Source organism: Hyla sarda, chromosome 5, assembly GCF_029499605.1.
Source record: "Hyla sarda isolate aHylSar1 chromosome 5, aHylSar1.hap1, whole genome shotgun sequence".
In the NCBI taxonomy this organism is placed as follows: Eukaryota; Metazoa; Chordata; class Amphibia; order Anura; family Hylidae; genus Hyla; species Hyla sarda.
Window position 1 is genome coordinate 360,451,817 of NC_079193.1, and position 19,321 is coordinate 360,471,137.

Sequence of the window (19,321 nt, forward strand, 5' to 3'; positions counted from 1 at the left end):
CACGTTAGCTTTAGCGGGGATTCAGTTTAAGACTCACGCTTTGAGTTCACGCTGAGGCCGGCAGGTTTCAGGCCTAGCTTGTCTTTGTAAGTTGTGCAGATCCGTCCTGATAGTTCGGCATCCACGAGAGCAGCAACCCAAGAGATCGATCATTGGCTGCAGTCCCCTTATATGGGCAGGGGCTGGCCTTAAGCTGATTGGTCCAATACTTCTGTCAATCATCTTTACATAGAGTTATGGGTAATCATGTGACCCAAGGACCTCCAAAGGTCCTCCAGCATACCATAGAGGAATTAACATAGTCACATGACCGAAGGTTCTGCGATGCAAGCAAGGTAAGCGTAACTAATATACATTATATTAAATATACACATTTAAACATTATAAAATTACATAAGGAAGAGGCGGCTAGGGGCTGTCCCACCTGGGGGACCCTACCTGAACATAGTAACTCTGACTTTGGGGACCGCCATACAATGTACAATATGCAATATGGTACCAGGACACCACACTAACAAAGGGATGCAAACTGATGTAAAAGGATGCCGTTGTGGTGTCCCAGCACCAGTGGCTGTCCTGTGGTTTTGGACTGTCTCGGACAGCTTGGCAGCACACAGTGTTGGGCCCACTAAAGGATTTACTGTTATATTCATTATGTTCATACTTTCTTCCACAAACAATATATTTTTTCTAAATTAATTATCTTACTGTTATATGTATAAATGTTTGGACACAACCAAGACTCTTCCTAGAGCTTCTTCTCCACCACACTAAGTAAATTGGGGTAAGAGTCTTGGTAAGAGATGTACAAGAACCCAATGGTCACTCTGGCCGAGCTCCAAAGATCCTGTGCACAGATGGGAGAAACCACCACAGCAGCCTTCACAATGGGGGCTTGATGGCAGAGTAACCTCTCCTCAGTAATAACACATGAAAGCCGCATGTGAAATGAGAAATAAGATTCTCTGCTCCGAGGAAACCAGGATTGAAATTTCTGGCCTCAATTCTAAGCAACATGTTTGGAGGAAACCAGGCACTACTCCTCACCTGCCCAATACCATCCCTACAGTGATCATGGTGGGGGCAGCATCATGTCTGGAGGAAACCAGGCACTGCCCATCTTCTGCCCAATACCATCCCTACAGTGATCATGGTGGGGGCAGCATCATGTCTGGAGGAAACCAGGCACTGCCCATCTTCTGCCCAATACCATCCCTACAGTGATCATGGAGGGGGGGGGGGCAGCATCATGTCTGGGGGAAACCAGGCACTGCCCATCACCTGCCCAATACCATCCCTACAGTGATCATGGTGGGGGCAGCATTATGTCTGTAGGAAACCAGGCAATGCCCATTTCCTGCCCAATACCATCCCTACAGTGAAACATGGTGGGGGAAGCATCATGTATTGAGGAAACCAGACACTGCCCGTCACCTGCCCAATACCATCCCTACAGTGATCATGGTGGGGGCATCCTGTCTGGGGGAAACCAGGTACTGCCCATCACCTGCCCAATACCATCCCTACAGTGATTAAGGTGGGGGCAGCATTATGTCTGGAGGAAACCAGGCACTGCTCATCATCTGCCCAATACCATCCCTACAGTGATCATGGTGGGGGCAGCATCATGTCTGCAGGAAACCAGACAATGCCCATCACCTGCCCAATGCCATCCCAACAGTGATCCTGGTGGGGGCAGCATCATGTCTGGGGGAAACCAGGCACTGCCTATCACCTGCCCAATACCATCCCTACAGTGATCATGGTGGGGGCAGCATCATGTCTGGGGGAAACCAGGCACTGCCAATCACCCTCCCAATACCATCCCTACAGTGATCATTGTGGGGGCAGCATCATGTCTGGAGGAAACCAGGCACTGCCCATCTTCTGCCCAATACCATCAAAACAGTGATCATGGTGGGGGCAGCATCATGTCTGGAGGAAACCAGGCACTGCCCATCTTCTGCCCAATACCATCCCTACAGTGATCATGTCTGGGGGAAACCAGGTACTGCCCATCACCTGCCCAATACCATCCCTACAGTGATTAAGGTGGGGGCAGCATCATGTCTGGAGGAAACCAGGCACTGCCCATCATCTGCCCAATACCATCCCTACAGTGATCATGGTGGGGGCAGCATCATGTCTGCAGGAAACCAGACAATGCCCATCACCTGCCCAATGCCATCCCAACAGTGATCATGGTGGGGGCAGCATCATGTCTGGGGGAAACCAGGCACTGCCCATCACCTGCCCAATACCATGCCTACAGTGATCATTGTGGGGGCAGCATCATGTCTGGAGGAAACCTGGCAATGCCCATCACCTGCCCAATACCATCCCTACAGTGATCATGGTGGGGGGCAGCATCATGTTTGGAGGAAACCAGGCACTGCCCATCACCTGCCCAATACCATCCCTACAGTGATCATGGTGGGGGCAGCATCAAATCTGGAGAAAACCAGGCACTACCCATCACCTGCCCAATACCATCCCTACAGTGATCATGGTGGGGGAAGCATCATGTCTGGGGGAAACCAGGCACTGTCCATCACCAGCCCAACACCATCCCTACAGTGATCAAGGTGGGGGCAGCATCATGTCTGGTGGAAACCAGGCACTGTCCATGACCTGCCCAATACCATCCCTACAGTGATCATGGTGGGGCCAGCATCATGTCTGGAGGAAACCAGGCACTGCCCATCTTCTGCCCAATACCATCCCTACAGTGATCATGGTGGGGACAGCATCATGTCTGTAGGAAATCAGGCAATGCCCATCTCCTGCCCAATACCATCCCTACAGTGATCATGGTGGGGGAAGCATCATGTCTGGGGGAAACCAGGCACTGTCCATCACCAGCCCAACACCATCCCTACAGTGATCAAGGTGGGGGCAGCATCATGTCTGGTGGAAACCAGGCACTGTCCATCACCTGCCCAATACCATCCCTACAGTGATCATGGTGGGGCCAGCATCATGTCTGGAGGAAACCAGGCAATGCCCATCTCCTGCCCAATACCATCCCTACAGTGATCATGGTGGGGGCAGCATCATGTCTGTAGGAAACCAGGCAATGCCCATCTCCTGCCCAATACCATCCCTACAGTGATCATTGTGGGGGCAGCATCATGTCTGGAGGAAACCTGGCACTGCCCATCACCTGCCCAATACCATCAAAACAGTGATCATGGTGGGGGCAGCATCATGTCTGGAGGAAACCAGGCACTGCCCATCTTCTGCCCAATACCATCCCTACAGTGATCATGTCTGGGGGAAACCAGGTACTGCCCATCACCTGCCCAATACCATCCCTACAGTGATTAAGGTGGGGGCAGCATCATGTCTGGAGGAAACCAGGCACTGCCCATCATCTGCCCAATACCATCCCTACAGTGATCATGGTGGGGGCAGCATCATGTCTGCAGGAAACCAGACAATGCCCATCACCTGCCCAATGCCATCCCAACAGTGATCATGGTGGGGGCAGCATCATGTCTGGGGGAAACCAGGCACTGCCCATCACCTGCCCAATACCATGCCTACAGTGATCATTGTGGGGGCAGCATCATGTCTGGAGGAAACCTGGCAATGCCCATCACCTGCCCAATACCATCCCTACAGTGATCATGGTGGGGGGCAGCATCATGTTTGGAGGAAACCAGGCACTGCCCATCACCTGCCCAATACCATCCCTACAGTGATCATGGTGGGGGAAGCATCATGTCTGGGGGAAACCAGGCACTGTCCATCACCAGCCCAACACCATCCCTACAGTGATCAAGGTGGGGGCAGCATCATGTCTGGTGGAAACCAGGCACTGTCCATCACCTGCCCAATACCATCCCTACAGTGATCATGGTGGGGCCAGCATCATGTCTGGAGGAAACCAGGCACTGCCCATCTTCTGCCCAATACCATCCCTACAGTGATCATGGTGGGGGCAGCATCATGTCTGTAGGAAACCAGGCAATGCCCATCTCCTGCCCAATACCATCACTACAGTGATCATGGTGGGGGCAGCATCATGTCTGTAGGAAACCAGGCACTGCCCATCTCCTGCCCAATACCATCCCTACAGTGCAACATGGTGGGGGAAGCATCATGTATTGAGGAAACCAGACACTGCCCGTCACCTGCCCAATACCATCCCTACAGTGATCATGGTGGGGGCATCCTGTCTGGGGGAAACCAGGTACTGCCCATCACCTGCCCAATACCATCCCTACAGTGATTAAGGTGGGGGCAGCATCATGTCTGGAGGAAACCAGGCACTGCTCATCATCTTCCCAATACCATCCCTACAGTGATCATGGTGGGGGCAGCATCATGTCTGCAGGAAACCAGACAATGCCCATCACCTGCCCAATGCCATCCCAACAGTGATCCTGGTGGGGGCAGCATCATGTCTGGGGGAATCCAGGCACTGCCCATCACCTGCCCAATACCATCCCTACAGTGATCATTGTGGGGGCAGCATCATGTCTGGAGGAAACCTGGCAGTGCCCATCACCTGCCCAATACCATCCCTACAGTGATCATGGTGGGGGCAGCATCATGTCTGGAGGAAACCAGGCACTGCCCATCTTCTGCCCAATACCATCCCTACAGTGATCATGGGGGGGGGGGGGGGGCAGCATCATGTCTGGAGGAAACCAGGCACTGCCTATCACCTGCCCAATACCATCCCTACAGTGATCATGGTGGGGGTGGCATCATGTCTGGAGGAAACCAGGCACTGCCCATCACCTGCCCAATACCATCCCTACAGTGATCATTGTGGGGACAGCATCATGTCTGGGGGAAACCAGGCACTGCCCATCACCTGCCCAATACCATCCCTACAGTGATCATGGTGGGGGCAGCATCATGTCTGGAGGAAACCAAGCACTGCCCATCACCTGCCCAATACCATCCCTACAGTGATCATGGTGGGGGCAGCATCATGTCTGGAGGAAACCAGGCACTGCCCATCTCCTGCCCAATACCATCCCTACAGTGATCATGGTGGGGGCAGCATCATGTCTGGAGGAAACCAGGCACTGCCCATCACCTGCCCAATACCATCCCTACAGTGATTAAGGTGGGGGCAGCATCATGTCTGGAGGAAACCAGGCACTGCCCATCATCTGCCCAATACCATCCCTACAGTGATCATGGTGGGGGCAGCATCATGTCTGCAGGAAACCAGACAATGCCCATCACCTGCCCAATGCCATCCCAACAGTGATCATGGTGGGGGCAGCATCATGTCTGGGGGAAACCAGGCACTGCCCATCACCTGCCCAATACCATGCCTACAGTGATCATTGTGGGGGCAGCATCATGTCTGGAGGAAACCTGGCAATGCCCATCACCTGCCCAATACCATCCCTACAGTGATCATGGTGGGGGGCAGCATCATGTTTGGAGGAAACCAGGCACTGCCCATCACCTGCCCAATACCATCCCTACAGTGATCATGGTGGGGGAAGCATCATGTCTGGGGGAAACCAGGCACTGTCCATCACCAGCCCAACACCATCCCTACAGTGATCAAGGTGGGGGCAGCATCATGTCTGGTGGAAACCAGGCACTGTCCATCACCTGCCCAATACCATCCCTACAGTGATCATGGTGGGGCCAGCATCATGTCTGGAGGAAACCAGGCACTGCCCATCTTCTGCCCAATACCATCCCTACAGTGATCATGGTGGGGGCAGCATCATGTCTGTAGGAAACCAGGCAATGCCCATCTCCTGCCCAATACCATCACTACAGTGATCATGGTGGGGGCAGCATCATGTCTGTAGGAAACCAGGCACTGCCCATCTCCTGCCCAATACCATCCCTACAGTGCAACATGGTGGGGGAAGCATCATGTATTGAGGAAACCAGACACTGCCCGTCACCTGCCCAATACCATCCCTACAGTGATCATGGTGGGGGCATCCTGTCTGGGGGAAACCAGGTACTGCCCATCACCTGCCCAATACCATCCCTACAGTGATTAAGGTGGGGGCAGCATCATGTCTGGAGGAAACCAGGCACTGCTCATCATCTTCCCAATACCATCCCTACAGTGATCATGGTGGGGGCAGCATCATGTCTGCAGGAAACCAGACAATGCCCATCACCTGCCCAATGCCATCCCAACAGTGATCCTGGTGGGGGCAGCATCATGTCTGGGGGAATCCAGGCACTGCCCATCACCTGCCCAATACCATCCCTACAGTGATCATTGTGGGGGCAGCATCATGTCTGGAGGAAACCTGGCAGTGCCCATCACCTGCCCAATACCATCCCTACAGTGATCATGGTGGGGGCAGCATCATGTCTGGAGGAAACCAGGCACTGCCCATCTTCTGCCCAATACCATCCCTACAGTGATCATGGGGGGGGGGGGCAGCATCATGTCTGGAGGAAACCAGGCACTGCCTATCACCTGCCCAATACCATCCCTACAGTGATCATGGTGGGGGTGGCATCATGTCTGGAGGAAACCAGGCACTGCCCATCACCTGCCCAATACCATCCCTACAGTGATCATTGTGGGGACAGCATCATGTCTGGGGGAAACCAGGCACTGCCCATCACCTGCCCAATACCATCCCTACAGTGATCATGGTGGGGGCAGCATCATGTCTGGAGGAAACCAAGCACTGCCCATCACCTGCCCAATACCATCCCTACAGTGATCATGGTGGGGGCAGCATCATGTCTGGAGGAAACCAGGCACTGCCCATCACCTGCCCAATACCATCCCTACAGTGATCATGGGGGGGCAGCATCATGTCTGGAGGAAATCAGGATCAGAAGGGAGGGGGGAATGGAGTCTCCCTCCCAAGAAAGCAGATACATATATAAACAATGCTAGACTAAAAGTGTGTGTTCAATGCTGTGGAAGAAGCTGACAAGACCATCCTAAGAACAGCTGGGACCCACTCTCTCTCATGGACTGCTTTATCATCATGCTGTAAGAACTTCATCTTTTGTTTTTCTGAACTTGCCTTGCTAAACTCTTTTATACATTTTTGTAACTGTATGTCATTTGTTTATTTTTATGCATAGCACTGTGATACCTTTTATCAGATTAAATGTTTAATTAATCAGCTCTGGTGTGATCATGACGTGTGCATTACTCTATGAACATTTGCATAGAATTGTGGCACAGCACAGGAGAAGCGGGTATCAATGGTAAAGTGAAACCTTTAGAATAAAACATCTTGATCATCACAGATAAATGCCGCATCGATAGCCGCAGTCTTTGCCGACCTCCTGGAACAGCCCTTCAAGTACAATCTGTGAGTCTCTCCAGAAGTCATAACAGTGATAAATAATGTAACATTGTAATCCAGAGACGTTCCATTCGCCCGCAGATCTGCATGATTAATACCCAATAAAAGGCATCACTCAGGATGACAGAACATTCATGGATCAATTTCCGTGCATTTGTGAATATCACAGAATGTTATAATGCACCAGTCAGGAGCCATTTCTTACAGACATCATCGGCTCTACGGCCCCGAAACCACAGAAAAGGATAGAAATTTCTGACAGAGCAAACTGAGTTTCCGTGACACATTCTGATGACTAAATTGGTGCTGTCACTTTATTGTACAAGATGTGGCATAATGCCTCTGGATGTCACCAGGTATTAACCCATTCCTGCACTGCACCATAATAGCATCATATTAGGAATGACTACTTCCTGCTGTACTATAAGGCTGTAGGTTTAGGAGCTGTGCCCGTGCCTCCAGCAATAACATACAGATGAGATCCGGGAAATGTAATCCCATTAGAAGTAATGATCAATAGTAACCACAGCATAATAATAGTTCAATATGGGTAACAGGTACTTGCTGCATCACGCCATACTATTATGCTGTAGGCTAGTGTTTCCAACCAGTGTGCCTCCGGCTGTGGCAAAACTACAACTCTCAGCATGCCCGGACAGCCAACGGCTGTCCGGGCATGCTGGGAGTTATAGTTTTGCAACCCGGTTGGGAAATGCTGATTTAGAGAATTTCGGCCGCTTTGTAATATTTGCTAAAATTAATTACTGTTGAGGCCCCCGGAGTCTATTATGAATATGTATAATGTAATCGGGGGGATTCAAAGATATCGGTCCTGGTGAGTGATGTTTCCACGCCACTAATATTAACATTAAAGGAGTACTCCGCTGCTCAGCGTTTGGAACAAAATGTTACGAATGCTTATAGCCAGTGCTGGGAGCTCGTGATGCCATAGCCCTGTCATCTCTCTATCTATCTATCTATCTATCTATCTATCATCTATTATCTACCTACCTACCTATCTATCTAAATGTCCAAAGAACAGCACATCCGCCCAGGAATTTAAGATGATAAGGTGCACGCCATCGTATGGTTCCTGGTCAGGGAATCCAAAATCAATCCATTGGAAAGGATCGCAGCACACAAAGAGAATGTTCAATAAAGTGCAGAGTTTTATTCCATCGTCAGAAACACAAGTGCGACGTTTCTGCAGCCTAACACCACCTTTATCAAGCATCATGCGTGTTTCTGAGGATGGAATAAAACTCATTTTATTGAAAATTCTCTTTGTGTGCTGCGATCCTTTCCAATGGATATCTATCTATCTATCTCATATCTATCTATCTCTTATCTATCTATCTCATATCTATCTATCTATCTATCTATCTATCTCATATCTATCTCATATCTATCTATCTATCTATCTATCTATCTCATATCTATTTATCTATCTATCTATCTATCTATCTATCTATCTATCTCTTATCTATCTATCTATCTCATATCTATCTATCTATCTATCTCATATCTATCTATCTATCTATCTCATATCTATCTCATATCTATCTCATATCTATCTATCTCATATCTATCTATCTCATATCTATCTCATATCTACCTATCTATCTCATATCTATCTATCTATCTCCTATCTATCTATCTATCTATCTATCTATCTCATATCTATCTATCTATCTATCTATCTATCTATCTCATATCTATCTATCTATCTATCTATCTATCTCATATCTATCTATCTATCTATCTCATATCTATCTATCTCATATCTATCTCATATTTATCTATCTATCTCATATCTATCTATCTCATATCTATCTATTTATCTATCTCATATCTATCTCATATCTATCTATCTATCTATCTATCTCATATCTTTCTATCTATCTATCTCATATCTATCTATTATCGATCTATCTATCTATCTAAAAAAAAAAAAAAAAAATTGGAAATATCCGCAGCACACTGAATAGTAAAATCCAAAAAAAGTTTTATTCCATCACAATGAGGGTGTCCAGAACAATGTTTCAACCAGCTCCCTGGTCTTTTTCAAGCTCCATATCTATCTTTATATATCTATCTATCTCATATCTATCTATCTATCTATCTATTATCGATCTATCTATCTCATATCTATCTATCTATCTATCTATCTATCTCATATCTATCTATCTATTATCTATCTATCTATCTATCTCATATCTATCTATCTATTATCTATCTATCTATCTCATATCTATCTATCTATCTCATATCTATCTATTGATTTATAATCTGTGAACAGCTGGGGCGCTGTTTTTCTACCCTCTGCAAACCCTTCAAGATAAATTGAGACCACAAGGTAAGGGGTTAATGATATGACTAAGTCCCCGGTACAGCGGCGAGCTCTTTATACAAATCTCCGGTTGGCGCTCTTTGACAGGTGTTCCCGATAACGTTTTGCAGGGCTAAGCATAATGTATTTTTTTTATCAGAATGGTTTTTAAACTCTGTATTAAAGTTCTGATTTAATCTGATTAACTTCTTTCCTTGAGAGGATTCTTGCAGCTATTTTTCATTCCCTCGAAATAATAAGTGTCTGATACAAATAGCACTTTGTAATGGGTTTTCTCCACGGCACGCCATCAATTCTGATATCAGACTATGCAGCAGATAGCGTCACAGGGCAACAAAAAAAACCTTCCCGACTCCCTGTGTATACATCTCATTTCTTATACAGGTGAAGGATGGCTCCTGGCGCAGTCATCGGGTGATGGGCTGTCAGCGAGAAGTTTTATAATCCTGATAAATTCACAAGAAAATATTTATCTTGGCCCAGAGACGGAAACGCTAAATCAAGAGTAAAGTGGACTCCCGCAGACGAAAAAGAAAGGTGTGGGTCAGAATTTGGGGAAAAGTTTAGATTAATTTAAGAGGATCCCATATGTATATTCAAAATACAGTCAATGTGCGTTTATCTGGCACCCAGTGGCGTTAAAGGGGTACTCCGGCCCTAAGAACTCTTATCCCCTATCCAAAGTATAGGGGATAAGATGTCTGACGGTGGGGGTCCCGCCCCTGGGGACCCCCACAATCTTGCATTCAGCACCCACCTCTTTGAGCTGCACGCCGCACTGCCAGCTCACAAACTGCCGGGTGCGGGGTCGGAGTATTGTAAGGTCACGACTCCGCCCCGTGTGACATCACGCTCTCTTCCCCAGCTATGCAAGCCTATGGGAGGGGGTGTGACGGCCGTCACCCCCCCTCCCATAGACTTGCATAGCGGGGGCGGGGCGTGATGTCACACGGGGGCGGAGTTGTGACGTCACGATACTCCGGCCCCGTGGTCGGCACCCGGCAGCTTGTGAGCTGGCAGCGCGGTGTGCAGCTCAAAGAGGTGGGTGCCGAATGCTAGATTGCGGGGGTCCCGCGGTCAGACATCTTATCCCCTATCCTTTGGATAGGGGATAAGATGTCTTAGGGCCAGAGTACCCCTTGAAGGCCAGGTATGTAAATAGTTAGGTAGTCAGGTATGTAGGTAGGTAGCAAGATATGTAGGTAGGTAGTTAGTGAGCCAGGTATGTAGGTTTTTAGATAGCCAGGTATGTAGGTAAGTAGTTAGGCTTTCAGGTATAAAGTTAGGTAGCCAGGTAGTTAGTCAAGTAGGTAGCCAGTGGGTGTAGGCAGCAGGGCCCCCCCCCACATTAGGTGTAGGAAGCAGGGTCCCCCCACAGTAGGTGTAGGCAGCAGAGTCCCCCACAGTAGGTGTAGGCAGCAGGGTCTCCCCTAAGTAGGTGTAGGCAGCAGAGTCCCCCCACAGTAGGTGTAGGCAGCAGGGTTCCCCTACAGTAGGTATAGTCAGCAGAGTCCCCCCACAGTAGGTGTAGGCAGCAGAGTTCCCTCACAGTAGGTGTAAGCAGCAGAGTTCCCCCACAGTAGGTGTAGGCAGTAGGGTTCCCCCACAGTAAGTGTAGGCAGCAGGGTCCTCCACAGTAGGTATAGGCAGCAGAGTTTTCCCACTCCTCCCCCAGTAGGTGTAGGCAGCAGAGTCCCCCCCCCACAGTAGGTGTAGGCAGCAGAGTTTTCCTCCCCTCCTCCCCAGTAGGGGGAGGCAGCAGAGCTCCCCCCCCCCCAGTAGGTGTAGGCAGCAGAGTTTCCCCCTCTCCCCCAGTAGATGTAGGCAGCAGAGTTCCCCTCCCCCCTCAGTAGGTGTAGGCAACAGAGTTTCCCCCCCCTCCCCCCAGTAGGTGTAGGGAGCAGAGTTTTCCCCCCTCCCCAGATTGTAAAAAAAATTATGCTCACCTGATGTCCCATGCATCAATCTTGTCCTCCGGAGTGTAGCAGGGGCCTGCGTCTTCCTTCCTCCACAGTACAGGTGCCGATGAGTGACGTCATTGGTGCCTGTGCTGCGTGGGGGGCAGAGATCATGTCTCCTCTCTGTGTGGACCGCAGATGCAGCTCACACAGAGGGGACGCTTTCTGCTGCATGTGCATGTATCGGCGAGCCCTTTACCTGGCCGGGCCATCGGACCACGTCCGATCAGACAGGCCAGTCAGTCCACCCCTGACCCGGGGCTATAGCCCCATTAGCCCCCCTAACAACGCCTCTGGGGGAACTAAAGGTTCGAGTTTCCAAATGTCAGCCCCTAAACCTCAATGACTTGGAGAGGATCTGAAAAGAGGAGTGGGAAATCCCTCCTGGAATGTCTGCAACCCTGGGGGGCCAACTACCATTAGAGAACCTTTGTGCAGTATCCCAGTACAGATCCTGCTTCATGGAATTAGATGGTTGTTGGATAACTGTAGTGTTATTACCATGTGCCATTGCTATTACATTTCTTATATGCAGATACTGTGAAAGGTGGCAAATCTTTATAAACTCTTGCGTGAGGTCCCTATACCGAAGATACACTAAGTAGCATTACATTATTGATCATTTCGGTGTGTTGGCAGAGCCTCCCTAGACACGCCTGCCAAATGGAAGAAAATCCTGTCTAGACCAGTTAGTGAGGAGGTGAGTGGAATGCCTTGTCTCCTCTCCTTCCAATGTCTAGGCCTGAATACCTGGGTCCATTTCAGGTTATTACAAGATTCCTGCGAAGAACTTAAAATCCCAGATTGCTTCTAGTCCAACCTAAGGGAATATTAAATGAGTTGAAGTTGATCTTTCCAAGAAGAAGAGGATTTTCAGAGACTTTGAGGGGAAGGTGTCTGAGTACCTTTTGGCTTCAGGCTGGACCTAAAGATATTGTATATACAAAAAAAGCAATAAAAGGACCAGCGCTCAAAGAGCAATTTAAACAAAAAATAAATGTGGCACATAAAAGAGAGTATAACTCCCTCTACAGTGGGGGGGTCTATAGTATACACTCTAGTACCCCCCTCCAGGTAGGCGTTCACACAATCACTCCGGTGACTTCCAGCTTTTTCATATACAGTGGTCCCTCAAGTTACAATATTAATTGGTTCCAGGACGACCATTGTATGTTAAAACCATTGTATGTTGAGACCAGAACTCTATGGAAACCTGGTAATTGGTTCTGAAGCCACCAAAATGTCATCCGAAAATAGGAAAAAGTCAGGATGAAAGAAAAATAAGTAGATAACTAATATAGATAAAGCAAATCCTTACATATAAAAGTAATAAAGATCTGCTGGGAGCTGTAATCACTGTCTATGTCGGTGTTTCCCAACTATGGTGCCTCCAGCTGTTGCAAAACTACAACTCCCAGCATGCCCGGACAGCCAAAGGCTGTCCGGGCATGCTGGGAGTTGTAGTTTTGCAACAGCTGGAGGCACCCTGGTTGGGAAACACTGATCTATGTAGAGGACTGGAGCTTCTTCAGGGTCCTGTACAGAACACAGTGTCCTAAAAAAGTAATGGAGTCGCCCTCACCTGGTGTCCAAAGGAGCAGCTAACCCTGGTACAGGTAAAGATTATAGAACATGTAATACCTCCCTGTACTGTAGGGGGCGCTACCAGACACCAGTCAGTGCATGCACTTCAGTAATACAGGTAAAGAGTACAGAACATGTAATACCTCCCTGTACTGTAGGGGGCGCTACCAGACACCAGTCAGTGCATGCACTTCAGTAATACAGGGGTTTTACCAGTGAATGCCCATTCTAATTGGTCGGTTCTTCCGGCCATTGACACGTTTCACAGATCTGGACTGTCTGTAGTATTGTATGTTGAGTCTGGTTTCAAGTTACAATGGTCCAGAAAAGACCATTGTATGTTGAAACTATTGTATGTTGAGGCCATTGTAAGTTGAGGAATCACTGTGTATGAGTCCAGTTCCAGTAAGTACAGAAACAGGATTTATTCCACTTGATAAAAACAATAAAAAATGTCAATAGCAACGCGTTTCACACCCCTACCCCTTAATTCCCTGGTTGAACTTGATGGACATATGTCTTTTTTCGACCGTACTAACTATGTAACTATGTAACTATGTTTCCCGGGGATAGGGCACAGTCCCCCTTCCTCAGGCTCAGGTAAATATTACAATACAGCATATAGCTAGACTTACAAAACCTCTTCGCTCCGCCCATCTATCGAGCACCATGTAGATTATAACTTCCGATAGTAACTTCCGGGCATGCTGGGAGTTGTAGTTTTGCAACAGCTGGAGGCACCCTCTTTGGGAAACACTGGTCTATGTAGAGGAAAGGTGCTTCTTCAGGGCCCTGTACAGTACACACAATGGGGGAGATTTATCAAAACCTGTGCAGAGGAAGAGTGGTACAGTTGCCCATAGCAACCAATCAGATTGCTTCTTTCATTTTCCACAGGCCTCTTTAGAGGCCTGTGGAAATTGAAAGAAGCAATCTGATTGGTTGCTATGGGCAACTGCACCACTCTTCCTCTGCACAGGTTTTGATAAATCTCCCCCAATGGGGGAGATTTATCAAAACCTGTGCAAAGGAAAAGTTGCCCAGTGGCCCATGGCAACCAATCAAATTGCTTCTTTCATTTTGCAGAGGCCTTGTTAAAAATGAAAGAAGAAAGCTTATTGGTTGCTATGGGCAACTGGGCAACTTTTCCTCTGGACAGGTTTTGATAAATCTCCCCCAATGTCCTAAAAAAATGGAAAATGGAGCCGCCTTCACCTGGTGTCCAAATGGGCTGCTAACTCTGGTACAGGTAAAGAGTACAGAACATGTAATACCTCCCTGTACTGTAGGGGGCGCTACCAGACACCAGTCAGTGCATGCACTTTAGGAATACAGGGGTTTTATCAGTGAAATGTCCATCTGATTGGTCAGTTCTTCCGGCCATTGACTCGTTTCTCAGATTCCATAGCATTGTATGTTGAGTCTGGTTTCAAGTTACAATGGTCCAGAAAAGACCATTGTATGTTGAAACTATTGTATGTTGAGGCCATTGTAAGGATCACTGTATTTATATGCTGTCTTGTAATATTTACCTGAGCCTAAGGAAGGGGGACTGTGCCATTTCCCAGGAAACGCGTTGCTATAGGCATTTTTATTATTTTTATAAAGTAGAATAAATCCTTTTTCTATACCTACTGGAACTGGACTCATATATATGAAAAAGCTGGAAGTCACCGGAGTGATTGTGTGAACGCCTACCTGGAGGGGGGTACTAGAGTGTATACTATAGACCCCCCACTGTAGAGGGAGTTATACTCTCTTTTATGTGCCACATTTATTTATTGTCTAAATTGCTCTCTGAGCGTTGGTCCTTTTATTGCTTTTTTTGTATATTACCGTATTTTTCACCGTATAAGACGCACTTTTTCTTCCCCAAAACTGGGGGGGAAAAGTCGGTGCGTCTTATACAGCGAATACACACCTATCGCGGCGGTCCCTGCGGCCATCAACGGCCGGGACCCGCGGATAATACAGGACATCACCGATCGAGGTGATGCCCTGTATTAACCCTTCAGACGCGGCGATCAAAGCTGACCGCCGCGTCTGAAGGGAAAGTGACACTAACCCGGCTGTTCAGTCGGGCTGTTCGGGACCGCCGCGATTTCACCGCGGTGGTCCCGAACAGCCCGACTGAATAGCCGGGTTAGTGCTTACAGGACACCGGGAGGGACCTTACCTGCCTCCTCGGTGTCTTCTCCGTTCAGGGATCCCCTGTATGGCCGGCGCTCTCCTTCCTAGTCATCACGTCGTCGCGTACGTGCGTCGGCGTGCGTAACAACGTGATGGCGGCGACGGAGAGCGAGGATACCCGGCCGGCAGCAGAGACGTTCCGGAGCGACGGGGACACGGCGACAGCGATGGAGCGACATCCAGGGCAGCGGTGATGGGTCCGGAGCGGCGGGGACACGTGAGTATTACCTCCTATGCAGTGGTCTTCAACCTGCGGACCTCCAGATGTTGCAAAACTACAACTCCCAGCATGCCAGGACAGCCAACGGCTGTCCGGGCATGCTGGGAGTTGTAGTTTTGCAACATCTGGAGGTCCGCAGGTTGAAGACCACTATTGGGTTCAAAATCTTTATTTTTTTAGATTTTGCACCTATAAATTGGGTGCTTCTTATACCCCTATAGGGCGAAAAATACGGTACATTATTTGCTGGATGTACTGAGGAGAGGATCTGGGGTCTTTCTATCTTTGAATGAAGTAGATGTTTGGAGTAGATTTACCTTATATTGGATACGCGATTTTGGCTCTGGGGTGTTAGTGGAGTGGTACCGGGAGAAATCCAGGTGACCCTTCACTCACACCAGGTGCGTCTGAACCACTTCTTTCTTCTGCAAGTTATTTTTTCATTTGGATGAACGCTGCCTTCGCTTTTTGTGATTTGTTTTACTTTCCTAAAGATATCTTGGCTATCACAACCTATTCTAAGACCTATATTCCATACATTCTAAGAAGGAGTATTTAATAGCCAGAGGAGGAGAAAGCTTAACAAGGGCCCCTCTGCGTACACTAATCTCTTTGGGGGCCTACAGTGGGAGTTTGTGCTGTGGGGCTCAACATGTAACAGCAATTCTTTAGTGTACCCACATATAGGGTATCGTGCCAAAACACCTGTGATTAAAAGAATAAGCATCTGTACCACAGCAAGTCAACCTGTGTAGGCCACTCACAGTACCGGGCATTGAATTTGGAGCTTTTACGGAGCTTTGATTTACTATGTGAACAAGCCCTAAAATTTCGGATACCTGGCAGCTTTGCCATCATAAAGTTTATGTTTCTATGACTTGCGTAAAGTAAAGGCTAATTCTATTCGCATTAAACACATCACAAGTTTACACATTTGACTAATGGATTCCAAACAAGCTCGATCATGATCACTACGGAGAAACATCCATGTCCGCCAAATAGTTTTGGGCATTAGAACGGCGTAATGATTTTGATTATAGTCGAGCCTGCCAATGCTTCATTACTTCACATCCCACCAGACAACGCTGTCTATCTGGCCCACATACAAGCATATGTTCAATGGACAAACATGACCTCATTCCGTAATCGGCGCTAGGCGTTTGGCCACCTGCTGAATGCCAATGTATTTATTTACAGTTTAAGGAAAGGAGGGACTACCCTAAAAGCTGAGGTGGTCTAACTTTGTATCCTATAATATGATCTATTTTTCCCCAGTTTTTCCTTCTGAAGATTTCTTCTCTAATTTCCGGTCCTCCGTAAGCTAGTGGGTGTAGACTAGCTGCTATGATGTTTCTTATACATTGCCCACACAGAGGAATCCTGCTCCCCTATATCACTATAGCAAGGGCACACGTACCATAGTGACAGATCATGCAGCAGTTATGGGGCCATTGGAGAGAGGGGGCCCTGTCCTGGTTGGTCACCACCGTAGAACACTTCTCTCTAGGGAACCCGATTGTCAACGAATGGAAAGAAAGTTAAAATAAACATAAGACCTTTCTGGCCTGGGGGTGGGGAGAGGGGTGGAATCAGATTCCCCAATAGGACAATAGCAGACCAATATTGATATTTGCTTTGAGGCCTCCTTATTTCTATGTAGGCTACATCAGCATGTGGGACATTATAGAACAGCAATGAGCAGTGTAAGCTGTGAGTTCAGCACTGCGGTGAGATATAACCCTTTCTAGAGCATTCTCTTTGCCTTCATTTCTTTCTATTCCTTCTCCTCGCCTCCCTTCCCCCTCCAAAGACATCTTTGGGCAGCCACATGTGTTTCCAACATTCATGTCTATTGCCCCCAACATTCATGTCTATTGGTGGTGGTGTGATGGCCGCCACGCCCCTTCCCAAAGACATGAATGGAGGAGGCGTGGCGTGAAGTCGCGTCCACTGCCGTTGGAACCCGGTCCTTTGGAAAGGGGATAAGATGCTGCATGGAGATTGTGGGGGTCTCAGCGGTGGGACCCTGCAATCAGACATCTTATCCCCTATCCTTTGGATAGGGGATAAGATGCATAGCAGCGGAGTACCCCTTTAAGGTCAATATGAATCAAATTAACCCCTTCCCTTTCTGGCCATATTTCATTTTTGCACTTTTGTTTTTTCCTCCTCACCTTCTAAAAATCACAACACTTTCAATTTTCCACCTACAGACCCATATGAGGGTTTTTTTGTGCCACCAATTTTAATTTGTACTGACATCAATCATTTCATCACAAAATCTACAGCGAAACCAGAAAAATATTTGTGGGGCAAAAGTGAAAAAAGTAACGCCATTTTGGAAATTTTGGAGGCTTCCAATTCTACACAATACACTTTTCAGGACAATACCGTTAAAAGGATACCTAATTTATATAGTTTTTTTTATTTAATTTTACTACTTAAAAAAATTATAACTACATGCACCAAAATTAGTATGTTTAAAATTGTATTTTTCTGACCCCTATAACTATATATTTTTTTCATATACAGGGATTTATGAGGGCAAATTTTTTGTGCCATGATGTGACATTTGTTTATCAGGACCATTTTTATTTTGATGACACCTTTTGATCGCGTTTTATTCAGTATATGAAGTGACCAAAAAGCATTTCTGGGCTTCGGATTTTTTTTTTTTTACACTTGCACCTTTGGCCGTGCGGTTTAATTAACATTATATTTTAATAGATTGGACATTTACACATTCGGCAATACCACACATTTTTAGGTTTTATTTATTTATTTATTTTTAATTAGAAAAATGGAAAAGGGGGGTGATTTAAACTTTTATTAGGGAAGGGGTTAATGCATATTAACTAGGGAACTATAACATGCAATCTTTAGATTGCATACACTGATCAATGTTTCTCCATAGGAGAGCAGTGATCAGTGTTATCGGTGCTCCATTGCTACAGCCTAGCATAACTGAACGCAAGCCTGGAGCACTGATCTGACGTCAGAGAGAAAGGTAAGACACCTGCCCCCCCATCCTCTCAGCTGATCGGGATGCCGCGGTTTCATTGCGGCAGTCCCGATCAGCCCCCTGAGTTAGCTGGGAACGGGATTAACTGCTATTAGACTCTGCAATCAACTTTGATCACAGAGTCTAAAGGGTTAATGCTGGACATCAGCCCCATCGGCGATGTTCGGCACTAGCTATGGGTCCTGGTTGCCGATAGGAACCTGGACCCACCAGGTATGATGTGGGCTTACCTGCTGATCTTCTGGGCTTGTGTGGATGATGAAGTGAGCCGTGCCAGGGAGCAGAGTCTAAGGTGCCGCTGGTTTTAACCAGAGCCCGCCACAAAGCGGGATTGTCTTGCTGGGCAGGCGGCACCCAGGTCGCTACCCCTGGCATGACTCGTCCACACAGGTAGCTGGGAGTTGACGTGGCACAGAAGGAGACTGGCAGGATGTGGCAAGATGGCGGTAGGTCAGGAGTCCAGTCCTGAAAAACGTATCCCCTATTCTAAGGATAGAGAATACATTTCAGATCACAGAGGGTCCGCTGACACCCCCCAATCTCACGTACGGGGCCCCAGCAGCCCGCAGGAAGGGGGCATGTTGACCACCGCATAAAGTGGCAGCTGACACGCCCCCTCAGTACAACTCTATGGCAGAGCCGGAGATTGCAGAAGGCCCCGTACGTGAGATTGCGGTCCCAGCGGTCAGACCCCCCGCAATCTGAAACTTATCCCCTGTC

The 19,321-nt window shown here is 47.9% G+C and overlaps 1 long non-coding RNA gene across 4 annotated transcripts in view; it reads right to left on the reverse strand.

Moving 5' to 3' along the window:
* LOC130272767 (uncharacterized) overlaps positions 1-14,008 on the reverse strand; it is a 38,802-nt gene extending 24,794 nt beyond the window's left edge. For all 4 annotated transcript variants that reach the window (XR_008843731.1, XR_008843730.1, XR_008843728.1 and 1 more), the window contains exon 1: positions 13,805-14,008. This is a non-coding gene — a long non-coding RNA (uncharacterized LOC130272767). The remainder of the gene's footprint in view (positions 1-13,804) is intronic.
* Positions 14,009-19,321: the final 5,313 nt, after the last annotated feature.